Below are 14,681 nucleotides of genomic sequence, written 5' to 3' on the forward strand. Positions count from 1 at the left end.
TAATTAATAATTAATTTTTAAAAAGATTAATAGAGAAAGAAAATGTGGTATACATGCATGGTTAAGTTTTATTCAGCCATAAACCATAAAATTACACTAGGTACTGAATGGAATTCGGGACCATCATCCCAAATGAAATAGACTAAGCACAGAGATATAGATATTGTATGCCTCTCTCATACACACATACTACATTTTATGTATATAAATATACACAAACATATACAAGGATATGTACATATGTTTATGTATATATACATAAATATATACACATAAAATATGTATTATAGAGTATGAGATGAGAAAGGAAAATTTTTCAATGAGATGGGGCTGTGGAGATAAGCCAGGAGAACTAGAAAACTTAATGGGGTAAACATGAACAAAGCATATACTGGGCAAGTCTACTACAATGAAACCATTATTTCATACTAATTTAAAAATAACAATAAATACCAAAAGAAGTAAATGTGCCAATGACTTGGATAATACCATAAGTTCCTTGCCTAGTGGATTAGAATCCTTCCCTGGCATGAATAAGGACCTGGGTTCAAGACCCAGTACTATCAAAAAGAAATATAAACAACCAAATAGACAATGAAAACACAATGTCACCACTTACCATACAAATGTTAACCAAAATCACAAAAAGATACTATATCTGTCAGGATGCTATTACCAAAAAGTATAAAGGCAATAATTGTCAGTATTAAGGTTTAAAAAAAATGGAACCCTGTACACAGTGGGAATGTAAAATATTATCATCTGTCAGAATATGTCAGCAAGTTGACTAGATATATCGGTGGAGGAGTGTGGATTGTAGAGACCATGAAGAAGGCAGAACAGAGTCAAGAGGACTGCCAGTCAATGTTGTAAAGTGCCTGAGTTCATTTCACAGCCAGCTTATATATAATCTGTAAGGACAGAAGTAGAACAATGCGCCGGGCAGTGGTGGCGCACGCCTTTAATCCCAGCACTCGGGAGGCAGAGCCAGGCAGATCTCTGTGAGTTCGAGGCCAGCCTGGGCTACCAAGTGAGTTCCAGGAAAGGCGCAAAGCTACACAGAAAAACCCTGTCTCGAAAAACCAAGAAAAAAAAAAGTAGAACAATGCACAGCACAGACATTCACCCACTATCTATCTTGTCCTTGAGTCAAGGAGCAGGCAGTTTCATTTTCTATCATGATGTACTTCTGATATGCATCAGCAGCCTGCATATAGCTAGATAGTATGTTCCTTCCCATGGGCTAATCAGGACTTTCTTACAACCCTGGTGCAAGCAAGTCTGAAATCTGTTGACTCAGAATAGACTTCACATTCAAACCAGGAAACTGAGTCACTTGTGGGTTCCCACACTCCTCTAAAGAAATAAACAAGATTTGCCAAAAATTTAATAGAATTGAAAACCAGGTGTAGCAGACTTAAAGGAAAGAAAGGTTCACAAAACGCAATAATTTGATAAATCTTAAGGATGCTGAAGTATATGTCATTCAAGGGTAAACAACCATGGATCTATTTATATGAATTACCTCAAATTCTCCAAGACTCAGAGAGTGCAAGGATGCTATCTACCACAGGACAGAGGAAGGGAATATGGTTAGTCAATCAGCTTAGTGTTTTGTTTGCACAAGATGAAGAAACTGCAGGTCTGTTAGCAAGGTTTGGACCTATACATTTTCTATATTTTCAAACCTGTTGAAGGTAGAGTTTATGTCACATATTTTACCACAATACATTAATTATTATAGAATATATTGTCAATGCATAAAATAATAACTCATGAAGAGGACCACAAAAGTTTTCTAGTGAGATCTGAGCTTGCTTTATCCACCAGGGTTGCAATAGAGGATTGCTTGACCATGTGCATGGGAAAGGTCTACACTTGGCTGAACTAGTGGGAGATCTTTTGCACCACCCCTTGGCATTCCTATAAGTAGCCCTTTAGAAGAAACAAAAGGAGCTGGTGGATATTGATCCAGGCCCTCCTGAGGCTATCCTGTGTTTCTATCTGTTTCTCTCCCCTCTGTCCTTCTATCTAATATCTCTTATCCCTCTCTCCTCAAGAGTACCATGTTGCAAATGTGGGAGCTGGTCTCCCACAAGTGGTGCCCAAACAGAGACCAGGGACTTGGCAAAAGGAGAGTGGGGGCATCATGAGTGTAAGGGGACATGCCTGAAAATGAATTAAACATAAAGGCAATGGTATTTTAGTCTCAAGAGTGAAAGTAAGGCAGCTGAATGCCAAAGTTGAAAATGGAGCTGTAGTAAATATCTCTCTCTATCTAAGGTTTCTTTCTTTTTTTCTCTCTCTCTTAATTTCTATCTATAAAAATTATATATGTGTGTGTATGTATACGTATGTATATATATATATATGTATATGTATATATGGTAAAATGTGGGAGTACAGTATAGAAAAAAACTGAGCATAAGAAGGAAAAATATGAGGTAGAATATAGGATTATAGTATAAGAAGAAATTTAGGATAAGATAAGCAACAAGACAGAGAACTATGTCCTTGATTTTCCAACTATGGGACTATGAACGCAAACTCCTGGGAGGAATTGGAGTCATGATAAAGTACTATAAGAAAAATGGGCAGAAAAAGATTCCTGTGGAAGCTTTTGGCCTGTGGACAACTTAGATCTGAGTCCTGAGTGGCAGGGAAAGAATTTTCCCTGAGGTGGATGTGTGTGAAATAAAACTCTTTATTCCTCTGACATTGTTACTGTATAAAAACATTGTACACCAGAATTAGTTTCCTCTTGGACATGAAGGCAAAGTTTAGGGAACAGAAGTCTTGGGAAAAACTTAGTAATCTTTCTCTCAAAAACTGAAAGCTTTCTTGGGAAAAACTTAGTAATCTCTCTCTAAAATACTGGAAGCTCTTCAGGTCTTTCTCAGATTTTTTTTCTTCCTATAAGAGCAAAAATACATTCAGCTGGAAGAACATCTATCAGAATGGGAGAATCACTTGTAATTACTCTAGAAAAAAACAAGAAACCTCTTGGAATAGAGCAAATTCTCTCTGCTAGTCCTATCTCCCCTTCAAGCCAGCAGATACTTTGGACCCTAGCCCAAATCTCCTGTGGCTAGACCCTAGCAAGGGCACCCAGGAAAGTGCAGTCAGAAGGCTGAGCAGGGACAGCACACCCCCACACCCCCATGGAATGACAGCTGAGGAAAAGCTGCTGGCATGAAGGCAGCAGTGCAGGTTTTGAAACCCTCCCTGCAATGAGGGAGGCAAGGTCTAAGCTCCTAGAAGTAATGACAGCATAAGAAAAGCTGAGGGAAAAAATGACTGTATAGAAACAGGGACATAAGTCCCTACTCACAAAGCAGAGAGCAGTCAGCAGAGTATTGGGCTGTGGCTGAGACACCAGGGACTCTGCATCTTGGGAAAGGGGACAAGTGAGAACAAGCAGGGAATCTATTGGGGGTGGGGAAATCTTTCTAACAAAGCTCTTTTTTCAAATACTTTTTTTACTTTAGGCCTCACACAAAGGAGTAAGCCTCCCACAATCGAGTTAGTTTATACAGAAATTCTACTGCTATATGAGCTACTTAAACAGCTAAAAGTGTCTTTATAATTAGCATGAGTTTTTGTTTATTTGAATGGATACTTTGAAGTAATTTGAAATGACTGCTTTCTCCCATGAATCAAAATAGTCTCTTGAAATTTTTATAGAACATCTGTCAGGATAGAGTTTTGATTTAGAATATGGGTTGGTGCAACTAAGACTGCTGTAATTGCCGTAGATCCATTCCAATCAGGATATTCCATCGTTATTATCCTCTGCTCCTTTACTGGGAGGTGTGGCAGCTACAGAGATTGCTGTGGATGTTTACAAGCTCTTAGTAAAGACCTAGGTCAGAGCCGCGTTAAGCTCTGTACCTCCTCCTGCCAGAGGATTGTAGCCAAAGATGAGCAACTTTCTTCTTGATAGCTTTGAGTATGCTTCATGGAAAATATGTCTCCATGACAGGTAAGGAAGATCAATTAAGAAGGACAAACTAAGACAGGCACAGTCTATCTGAGGGGTGGAGGGGGGGTGCTTTATTATATCTAGAAGAGAATTGTGGAGGACCACAAAGGTTTCCTAGTAATATCTGAGCTTGCTTTAACCAGTAGGGCTGCATTAGAGGATTGCTTGACAGTGTGCATGGTCACTAGGTGATTGAAATGGTCTGCACTTGATTGAGCTAGAGTGAGGTCTTTTGCTTCACCCCTTGACATTCCTATAAATATCCCTTTAGAACAGACAGAAGGGGCCTGTGGATATTGATCCAGGCCCTCCCAAGACTATCCTGTGTTTCTATCTGTTTCTTTCCAATCTATCCTTCTATCTAATATCTCATCCCTCTCTCCTTAAGAGTACCCTGTCATAAATATGGGAGCTGATCTCCCACAGCTCTACATAGTTGGGAATTTCTAGGCTGATAATCATAATCTGCAGATGTTCAAGTGTCTTTGCATATGACAACACACTCCTCCCATATCATTTAAATGGTTTCTAGAGCACATAAAATGATATTTATTAGTAACACTTTGAGTTCCTGTAAAAAAATATCTGATGAAACAACCTAATGGAGGAGAGGTTTATTTTGACACAGGGTTCCAGAAGGCTCAGTCCACAATCCCTTTATCCTGTGCATTTAGACTAAACATCATGGTGACAGAAGAACATAGAGGAGATAATAGTTAATTTCTTGGCAGGCAAGAAGCAGAGAGCCATACAAGGAAGGGACATATAGTCCTAAGTTCATGTCCCCAGTGTCCTATTTCCTCTAGCTAAACCCTCTTTATAAAATTTCCACAGAACTCCCAAAATAGTGACAGTAGCAGGAGCCCACACATTCAATATAACCAGGGGGCAGGGGACATTACACATTCAAAACATGGGAGTCGACAAACCACATACACAGTTGTTGCAGAATACTGGCCCATGCCAAACAGAGTCTCAACATGTTCTATTCAGATGCAAAGCTTCTGAATATTTTCTTTTTAAAATATTTCATTTTTATTTAATGTATGTCTGTGTATGTGCCACATATGGATGCCCATAGAGGCCAGAGAAGGGCAGGAGATCTTCTAGAATTTGAGTTACAGGTGATTGTGAGCCATCCATTGTGGGTGCTGGGAAATGAACTGGGGTCCTTTGGAAGAGCATCAAATGCTTTTAACTGCTGAGTTTATTCTCCAGCCCCTAAATGTTTTCCTTTTTGACATATGTATGTGTGTCTATGTGGTATATGTACCTATAAGTATGAATGAATGTTTGGATGCATAGAGGATCACATTTGCATCGAAGTATGTACACATGTGTGCATATGAAAATCAGTGGTTGTTATTGAGTGGCTCTGTCAATCATGCTCCATCTTCCCTAGTGAGGCATAGTTGTTTGCTGACCCAGGAGCTACCCATTTCAGCTAGTCTGACTAGCCAGCTTGGACCAGAGATCTCCTATCTATACCTTCTGCATGCTGAAGTTGCAGGTGGACACCTTGCCCACTGGGCTTTACATGGTTTCTGAAGAAGTCTGACTCTCACACTTGCTTGGCAAGTGCTGTACCTGATAAGCCATCTCCCTAAGCCCTTTTATGAATATGATCAGTCAATAGTCAGTTAATCCACAGCTGCAGGATCCATGTGTTCATAAGGCCAACTGTACCACAAATAAGCAGCAGAAGACAACTTAATTAAGGCAAATATGACTTAAGTAGATTTGTGATGTGGAAAAATTCTTAAGTATAAAAATTCCAACAGCAAAGAGTGTGACTTACATCTGAAGGTGTTCATAGCAAAATTCAAATAGGAGATATTTGAAGCTTACAATTGGATACTGACTCAAGACTGCTACAGAATCAAATAATAATAATAAAAGGTTCTATGTGGGTCATCAGAAAGACAGAGAAGTGGAGAGGTTTCTACATTGGGCAACATGATGGAGGTGGTGCTGTTTCCCTGAGAGCCATCACAAAGTAGAGAAAGAAAATAAATTCATACCTGTGGGAAATCTGCTCCCACTTTTTCCCCAGGGTACTCTTAAGTAGAGAGAAATGAAAATATTTAGATAGAAATACAGAGGGGAGAGAGATAGGTAGAAACATAGGATATCCTCAGGAGGACCTTGGTCAAAGTCCACCAGCCTCTTCTGTCTCTGCTAAAGGTATTTTAAAGGAATGCCAAAGGGTGGAGCAAAAGACCTCCCCCTTGCTAGATCAAACCATACCACATGGTGCAGCCAAGTGCAGACCCTTCCAAACACCTGGTAACCACACATGTGGTCAATGCAGCCCCTTATGCAGCCCTGCCGTGTAAAGCAAGCTCAGATCTCACTAGGAAACCTCTGTGGACTCCAACACTTACCTTAATTTTGAGAACCAGGGAAAGATTAAAAGAGACAGTCATACAAACCAGCACTCAACAGTAGAAACTATCATGGAAATAAATGTTTTAGACAAAGATATGTGGGTAGAAATCAAAATCTTGGCTGTAGATACTCAAAATCTTGCATATGTCAACAGGTTTTACAGCACTTTGTAGAAAAGACTAAAAAAAGAGTAACATGCTCACATCACTTTCTTTACAGCAAAAAAGCAAGATTTCCAATGAAAAAGAACTGAATGTTGGATAATATGACTATAATAAGACAAGAATTGTCCCTGATCATGCACAAGTACACATGTGACCATTTTCAAAAATGTCTCGAACACCAAACCTGAACAAAGATGTATCACAGACCCTGCCTTTATCCAACACACTCTTGCAAGCAACCCACTAACTCTCTTAGGGAGAACTTAGGGAAGAAATGTTTCCTTCCTCACAGGTCATGTTACATAGGAACCAACCATCAACTCAATTCACAACCAACCTGAATGACTGTCTCTAACTATACAGCCTTCTCTCCTTACTCACTCCTTCATCCCCATCAATACTTACCAGGTTGAAACAGGTTTTCCTCCTCTAGAAAAAGTGCAATTGAATGCGGCTTCTCTGAATCCTTGGACCTTCTGATTCAAGTAGTTTGTACAAACACCAGAACCAAACCAATGTGATTCTCTTCACTGGGTTCCCTTTGTTTTAATAGGTCTCAGTCAGTTTTCAATGCAATACTCTGAACATGTAAGCACAGGCATAAACTCTTCTCTCTAGGAACTAAGCTCTGAGCACAGACTAGTGTTTAAATCCACCATCCAAACAACTATAGATAAGCACCAGAGAGCATCTGAAGGTGTACCTGGAAGACTCTCATTGCTCAAAGAAGGGAGGGTTCTTAGGAAACAGAAAACCAGCTGAACAAGTCTGATTCAAGATTTTTAGGAAATCAGGTTGGAACTATTCATTCATCTTCTGATAAATGTGCTGGGTGTAACGAGTGCCTGTAGATCTGCAAGACAGTGGAGTCCAGATGCACAGGCACTGGTAATTATTTCAAACAGGAAGAGTCTGGATGCACAGGCACTGTGATAGTAACTTCACACAGGAAGCGTCCGGGTGCACGGGTACTGTTAGTTACTTCACATAGGAAATGTCCTGATGTACAGGCACAATGTTAGTTACTTCCCACAAGAAGAGTCCGTATGCACAGGCACTGTTAGTTACTTCACTCATTGCTATGACCAAATGCCTAACACAAAATCACTCCATGGAGGAAAGGGTTATTTTCCTAAGATCAAGTCTAGATCTTTTTGTTTGTTTGTTTGTTTTGTTTTGTTTTTTTGTTTTTCAAGACGGGGTTTCTCTTTATAGCTTTGAGCCTTTCCTGGATCTCACTCTGTAGACCAGGCTGGCCTCGAACTCACAGAGATCCGCCTGCCTCTGCCTCCCCAGTGCTGGAATTAAAGGCATGTGCCACCACCACCAGGCCCAAGTCCAGATCTTAACATCACAAATGAGTTAAGGCCAAAATATTAATTCCCTAGAGAAAAACAAAATCAAGTTTACATTTTAACATCTTGAAGCTCACTAGAAATCATAGAACATAATTTTGAGATTCTGGTTTCACTTTGATATAGGAAAGGTTTTTAATATAAATACTTTTAATACCACCAGTGATTAAATGATAATGACTCTCATACAGATATCAATAGAAACATAAACCACCACAATACTTCCAAATTAATAGTAGTATGTACCAAAATCACCCAAAACGTTGACATTCTTGAACTTCTAATTCCTCATAGAAAAACATGCCCTAAGAAAATAATTCAATTGTTTTCTGTTAAATGGACAAAGTCATTATAAAGAAAATTTCTGTAATCATTTAGATGCTTCAAAACCCATGGAACCAGAATTATAATAGAAAAATATACATGATTGAAAATTTAAAAAAAAAAGAAGAAAATAATTCAAAAGTTAACAAATATTTGGATATAGATATTCACTAAGACATCATTCAAATACTGAAGATATTGCTAGGTATAGTGGCACACACCTTTAGTCCCAGCACTTAGAGGAAAGGTAGAAGCAGAAAGAAGTTTGAGAGTTTAAGGCCAGTGTGACCTCCATGGTGAGTTCCAGACCAGCCAGGGTTACATAGTGACACCCTGTCTCAAAGACACATACAACCTCACATAAATCACCACAGACTGAAAACTGTGGGGACCTAAACTGTGAACACTATAAAGTTAAGTTTTCACAAATACTATACCCATACAATCCACTGTCTAAAATACCTAAATCTAAAAAAAAAAAAAAAGACATCCAGTAGTAGATGCAATATTGTGGGATTTACAGAACTCAGTGAAATTCATACCTGCTCTATTTAACTATTTCTGAAATATACCTCACTCTCATAAGAATGGAGAGGGCTTTACTTCATACTTTCATAGAACTCAGTGTCGTGTTGTTGAACCCAGTACAAATAGGTAAAGACCCAAAAGAAAAGGAAACAGAACAGAAGACAAGAGGCATCAGCATTCCAACGTTGGAGGGTACATGAATGTCATGGATGGCCAGGGACTAGGGTAGGGCTGGGTTGCAGAAGGAACAATAGTGATTGGAAATGTGTGAACAGATCCCTCAATCTCAGATAGACTCCTCTCCAATTTTATAGCCAAGCAGCTATCCTTGCCCAACTGAGAAAAAGGTTACCTGTGAACTGGGTGAGAACTGTTCAGCACTACCTGTAAAATTCATGAACATGTCTTTAATTACTGTTGCACACGTGCACACATATTTATACATGAATACAGTCTGCTGAGTCCATTTTGATCTGCTTGTGTGTGCATATTGTTAGGCCTGACTACTTGGATTGGATAACCTATCAGGGTTTGTCCCTAAGAAGATTTAACTTATTGTAGTCACATTTTTCTTTAGGCCTCCAGCTCACAAATAACAACATAGAGACTTATTAATTATGAAGGCATGGTCTTAGCTTAGGCTTGTTTTTAATCAGCTCTTATGAAATAAATTAACTCATTTTTTTTAGTCTACATTTTGTCATGTACTGCCCATCCTGCTTCCTCTGTGTCTCCTCTTGTCTCTCTCAAATGACTAGATCCCCCCTCTTCCTCCTCCTCCTCCTCCTCCTCCTTTTCCTCCTCCTCCTCTCTCTGTCTGGATGCCACCTGTACCTGCTGCCTTTCTATTGGCTGTTCAACTTCTTATTACACCAATCACAGCAATAAACCTTCACACACTGTACAAACATCCCACAACATTTTATATAAGATTTAGATCAACCTTAAACAAAACTCAAATAGTTTTAAAAGAGTCTAGATTGAATGCACATTTTTCTTAAAGCCAGTTTTTATAAACATTACCCATATCAGAACAATAAACTACAAGAGAACTATGTTAATTTAAATACTTATTTCTTGAATGTAGAAATTGTAAAGCCTATTGTCATCATATACACAAGTGTCATCTTTTGCATGCTATATATAATTCACTCAGATCTTCCAGAACTTCTTAGGCTTCCTGGCTTCATCTTTATCTTTTCCATTCTGGAAATATTCAACTAGATCAACTAAGAACAAAGTGTTATCATGAAGAAATCCTACTTTACTAAAAATATATTTATTCTTAAATACTTTTAATATTTTTCTTCTTAAAAGAACACTTGTTCTTTGTTATCAATATCATGAGACATAATAATATTAACTAATCACAGGTATTAAGCCTCAGTGAGTCAACATCTCCACTGCCTAGCCCAAGCACACTGATGCCACCTTAACTGAATCGGCCACCTTCTTACTTTCCATGACTGGTCCAGCACCTGGTGGGATGTATGCTTTTCAGCTTAAGACCGAGGTGCTGTAACTTTGCATGAGCCTCCAGGTCTAGCAATTTTAGGGTTTTTTCCTTTTGGAAGCTGGTCAGAGTTGGAGGCACATGGCTGGGGAAAACACTTTACATCCCAATAAATACATTATATAAAAAAAGTATCAATTAAAAGAATCCTCCATGGAGTTCTGGTATATAGCATTTCATTATCTTAACAATGTACAAAAGGTCCTCTGACATATAAGACAGTTTACATATATATTTATGAACGTTGGAAAATAATAATATTTGTGGAGCACAAAGGAATACACGAACAAAGTGAATGTAATTACACAAAGCAGATTCTTTTTGTAAAGGGGGTACCTGCCTCAAAACTCATAGGCAGGGCTTAATTGTTATTGTAATGTAGGTAGGGACTCTATCTTTCCCCCCTTGGCTGTGGTCTGACCTCACAGTCTTTCAGAATGGCTAGTTAAAAAGAATCCTAGAAAAGGGAAGGGAGAAGGAATCAGCTCTACAGGCCACCAACTTGAGAGAAAGCAATGGGGCTTTTACATAAAGGTAAGTTTCACAAGGTGAGGGACTTCAAAAATTTGTATAAAACTTTAACAAAATGAGTGTCTCAGTATCTAATGCTGTGAAGAAACATCAAGACCACAGCAACTCTTATAAAGGAAAACATGTAATTGAGGATAGCTTATACTTCCAGAGGTTTAGTCATTATGGTGGGAAGCATGGCAGTGGCAGGCAGACAAGGTGCTGGAGAAGAAGCTAAAATATCTACTTCTTGATCTTCAGGCAACAGGAAGTGAACTATGACTCTGGGGGAAGCTTGAGCATAGGAGGTCTCAAAGCCCACCCTCCCCAGTGGGGGGCCTTTTTCTTTGGGGGCCATTTTCTTTCACTCCCTTTGGGGGCCATTTTCTTTCAAACCACCATCGTGAGGAAAATTCAAATATTTCATTTGCTTTGTATAAGGTTTAAAAATGTGGGAGTGTTTATAGAATAGTGGACCTTGGTGGTCTAAATACTTTCAAAAAGAAAAAAATCCCACATGGGTACAAGTAACATTTATGAGTACATACAAAAAATAGACATATACACACTGAAAACACATGAATGAATATATTTTACAATTGAGAAAAGCAAAACACAGCGTAGGCATTAAGTAAGAGTTTTTCTGTAAACAGAAGGTGTGGCTAGAAGCCAATTTGCACAGTTTATCTCTGTTGTTGTTGTTGTTCCCCTAGGCTGAAAGGTGCTTGGCAGTTGGGTGGAAGAAGCCTGCAAGGGGGGCTGGGGAAGGGATGGTGTTCTTAAGGGGAGGGGAGCTTTGAGTCTGTCTTCAGGTGTGGCTCCCAGAGTGAGAAGGGTAAGTGAAAAAGGTGTGGCTGAAGGCTCTTTGGCAGACTAGAGAAGCAATTTGTAATTCTGTGAACACAGATTAGCATTAAAAAAAAAAAAAAAAAAAAAAAAAAAAAAAAAAAAAAAAAAAAAAAAAAAAAAAAAAAAAAAAAAAAAAAAAAAAAACCTCCAGAGTGAGACAGGTGTGGAGGTGCTGTAAGAAATCGTTACAATTCATCAGGATCTGGAGTGGGTAGAGACAGACTTGACATGTTAGAAGTCCTGAGACTTTGGCACTTGCATTGATCTAGTCTGTCAAGGAGGGACTGTAGGTGGAAGCATGGAGGGGTTTTCAGATAGAGGAAACAATGGCTGGTCCCTATGGCTTGCAGGCCTTGAGACAGGAAGGGGCTGGGTGCCCATATGAAGGGTGAGGGGCTAAGCAGGCAAAGTTAATACTCCCTCCACCCCGGAAGATTGGATGGGGGAAGCAAAGAGAAGTGGAGAATTTTGCAGCACCCATTTGCTACTACATGTTTCAGGGCAAAGGAAAAGCCATAGACTGAGATGTTGAGTGTTGCCATTCTGAGAAGAGAGAACTGGGACTCGGAGAGTGTGTGGCTAGGAAGGCAAGTTGAAGCAGCATTCCCTGCTCAGGAGGAATTGACATCTCTAGCTAGCTTGAAAGGGTCTTTTAGGTTCAAGCAGAGACAGATCTGGAAGCCTTTGGCCCATAGTCCTTAGAAGTCCCAAGCTCATAGAGCCGAGTTCACAGGCACAGTGCCTTGGCCTCCCATAGATTAGCCTGGAGGTTCCTACCAGCCTCTGTGTCAGCTTCCCCAGGGTGTGCAGGCTGAGGATCTTGTCCCATTGCCTTAGGCCCCTCCCAGTCCTACCTTGTCCACCACCTTAAGTCACTCCCTGTACTACTTTGTCCCACCACCATGGGTCCATCCCTGTCCTGCTCTCCTAGATCTTATGGCCTCATGCACTGATCAGCCTACCTCCTCACTCTGAATCCTGTCTTGGGCTGACTCCTGACCCTTAGGCTATCCTCCTGCTCCCATGCAGAGTGTTGCCAAGCCCTGCACCAGGGGTCCAGATCCCACTCCTCCTCTCTCTTCTGGGTTCCAGGAGGATGACACTGGAGGATCCAGGCACTTTCACCTTGCTGACACCCTGCTGCCACAGAAATATTAAAAAGTATTACTCACCAGGTTGAAGCACGTTTTCCTCCTCCAGAGAAAGTGCAATTGAATGTGGCTTCTCTCAGTCCTTGCACCTTCTGATTCAAGTACAGTTTGTACAAATTCCAGGACCAAACCAATGTGATTCTCTTCACCCTGTCTTTTTTGTTTTAACAGGTCTCAATCAGTTTTCAATGCAAAAATCTGGATTGTAAGCATAGGCAAGACCTCTTCTCTCTAGGAACTGAGCTCTGAGCACAGCATCCACCATCCAAAAGACTATGGATCAGCACCAGAGAGCATCCAAAGGTGTACCTAGAAGGCGATCCTTGCTCAGAGAAGGGAGGATTCTTAGAAAACAGATTATCAGCTAAACATGTCTGGTTTGAGATTTTCAGAAAATAAGGATGGAACTATTCAGTGACCTTCAGATAAATGTGCTGGGAGTAACACGTGGCAGTAGGTCGGCAAAACAGAAGAGTCCAGATGCAAAGGCATTGTTAATTATTTCACACAAGAAGAGTCCTGATGAATAGGCACTGTGGTAGTAACTTCACAGGCTAAGAGTCCAGATGACAGGTAGTGTGATAATTTCTTCACTCATTGCAATGACCAAATGCCTGACACAAAGTCACTTCATAGAGGAAAGGGTTATTTTCCTAAGTTCAAGTCCAGATGTTAACAAATCAATTTTACATTTTAATAACTTGAAGCTCACTAGAAATAGTAGAACATAATTTTGAGATTCTGGTTTCACTTTGATATAGGAAAGGTTTTTAATATAAATACTTTTAATACCACCAGTGATGAAATGATAATGACTCTCATACACACATCGATAGAAACATAAACCAACACAGTATTTCTAAGTTAATAGTAGCATGTACCAAAAATCACCCAAAATGTTGACATTCTTGAACTTTTAATTCCTCATAGACTAACATGTCTTAAGAAAATAAAGTAAAAATTAACAAATATTCAGGTATAAATACTCATTAGGACTTCATAATACTGGAGAATTTGCAAGGGGTAGTGGCACACACCATTTAGTCCCAGCACTTGGAGGCAAAGATAGAGGCAGGAAGAATTATGTGAGTTTAAGGAAAGTGTGTTAGGTGATGACCACTACACTACGGAAACTCCCTGAGGCAAGTGTGGTCTACATGGTGAGTCCCAGACCAGCCAGAGTTACATAATGGCACCCTGTCTCAAATACACACACACACACACATAAACACACACACACTGAAGAACTGGGGACCTCAACTGTGAACACTTCGAAGTTAGTTTGCATAAATACTATACCTTTGTAATCTACACTCTAAAATAAAATATTGTGGGCTTAACAGGACTCAGTGAAATTATACATGCTTGTGTTTAACTGTATCTGAAATCCACCTCACTCTCATAGGAAGGAAGAGGGCACCTGGGCAGTGGTGGCACATGCCTTTAATCCCAGCATTTGGGAGGGAGAGCCAGGCAAATCTCTGTGATTTCAAGGCCAGCCTGGTCTACCCAGTGAGATCCAGGAGAGGCAACAAAACTACACAGAGAAACCCTGTCTCAAAAAACCAAAAGGTTGAATGTTTTACTTCACACTTTCATAGAACTCAGTGTCGTGTTGTTGAACCCAGTACAAATAGGTAAAGACCCAAAAGAGAGGGAAATAGAACAGAAGACAAGAGGCATCAACATTCCAACGTCGGAGGGTGAATAAATGTCATGGATGGTCAGGGACTGGGGTAGGGCTGGGCTACAGAAGGAACAGTAGTGGTGGAATTATGGGAACAGATCCCTCAATCTCAGATAAACTCCTCTCCAATTTTATAGCCAAGCAACTATCCTTTCCCAACTGGGACAAGGGGTCCCTGGGAATTTGGTGAGAACTGTTCAGCACTTCCAATAAAATTAATGAACTCTTCT

This window comes from Peromyscus leucopus, chromosome 20 (assembly GCF_004664715.2).
Source record: "Peromyscus leucopus breed LL Stock chromosome 20, UCI_PerLeu_2.1, whole genome shotgun sequence".
Classification (NCBI taxonomy): Eukaryota; Metazoa; Chordata; class Mammalia; order Rodentia; family Cricetidae; genus Peromyscus; species Peromyscus leucopus.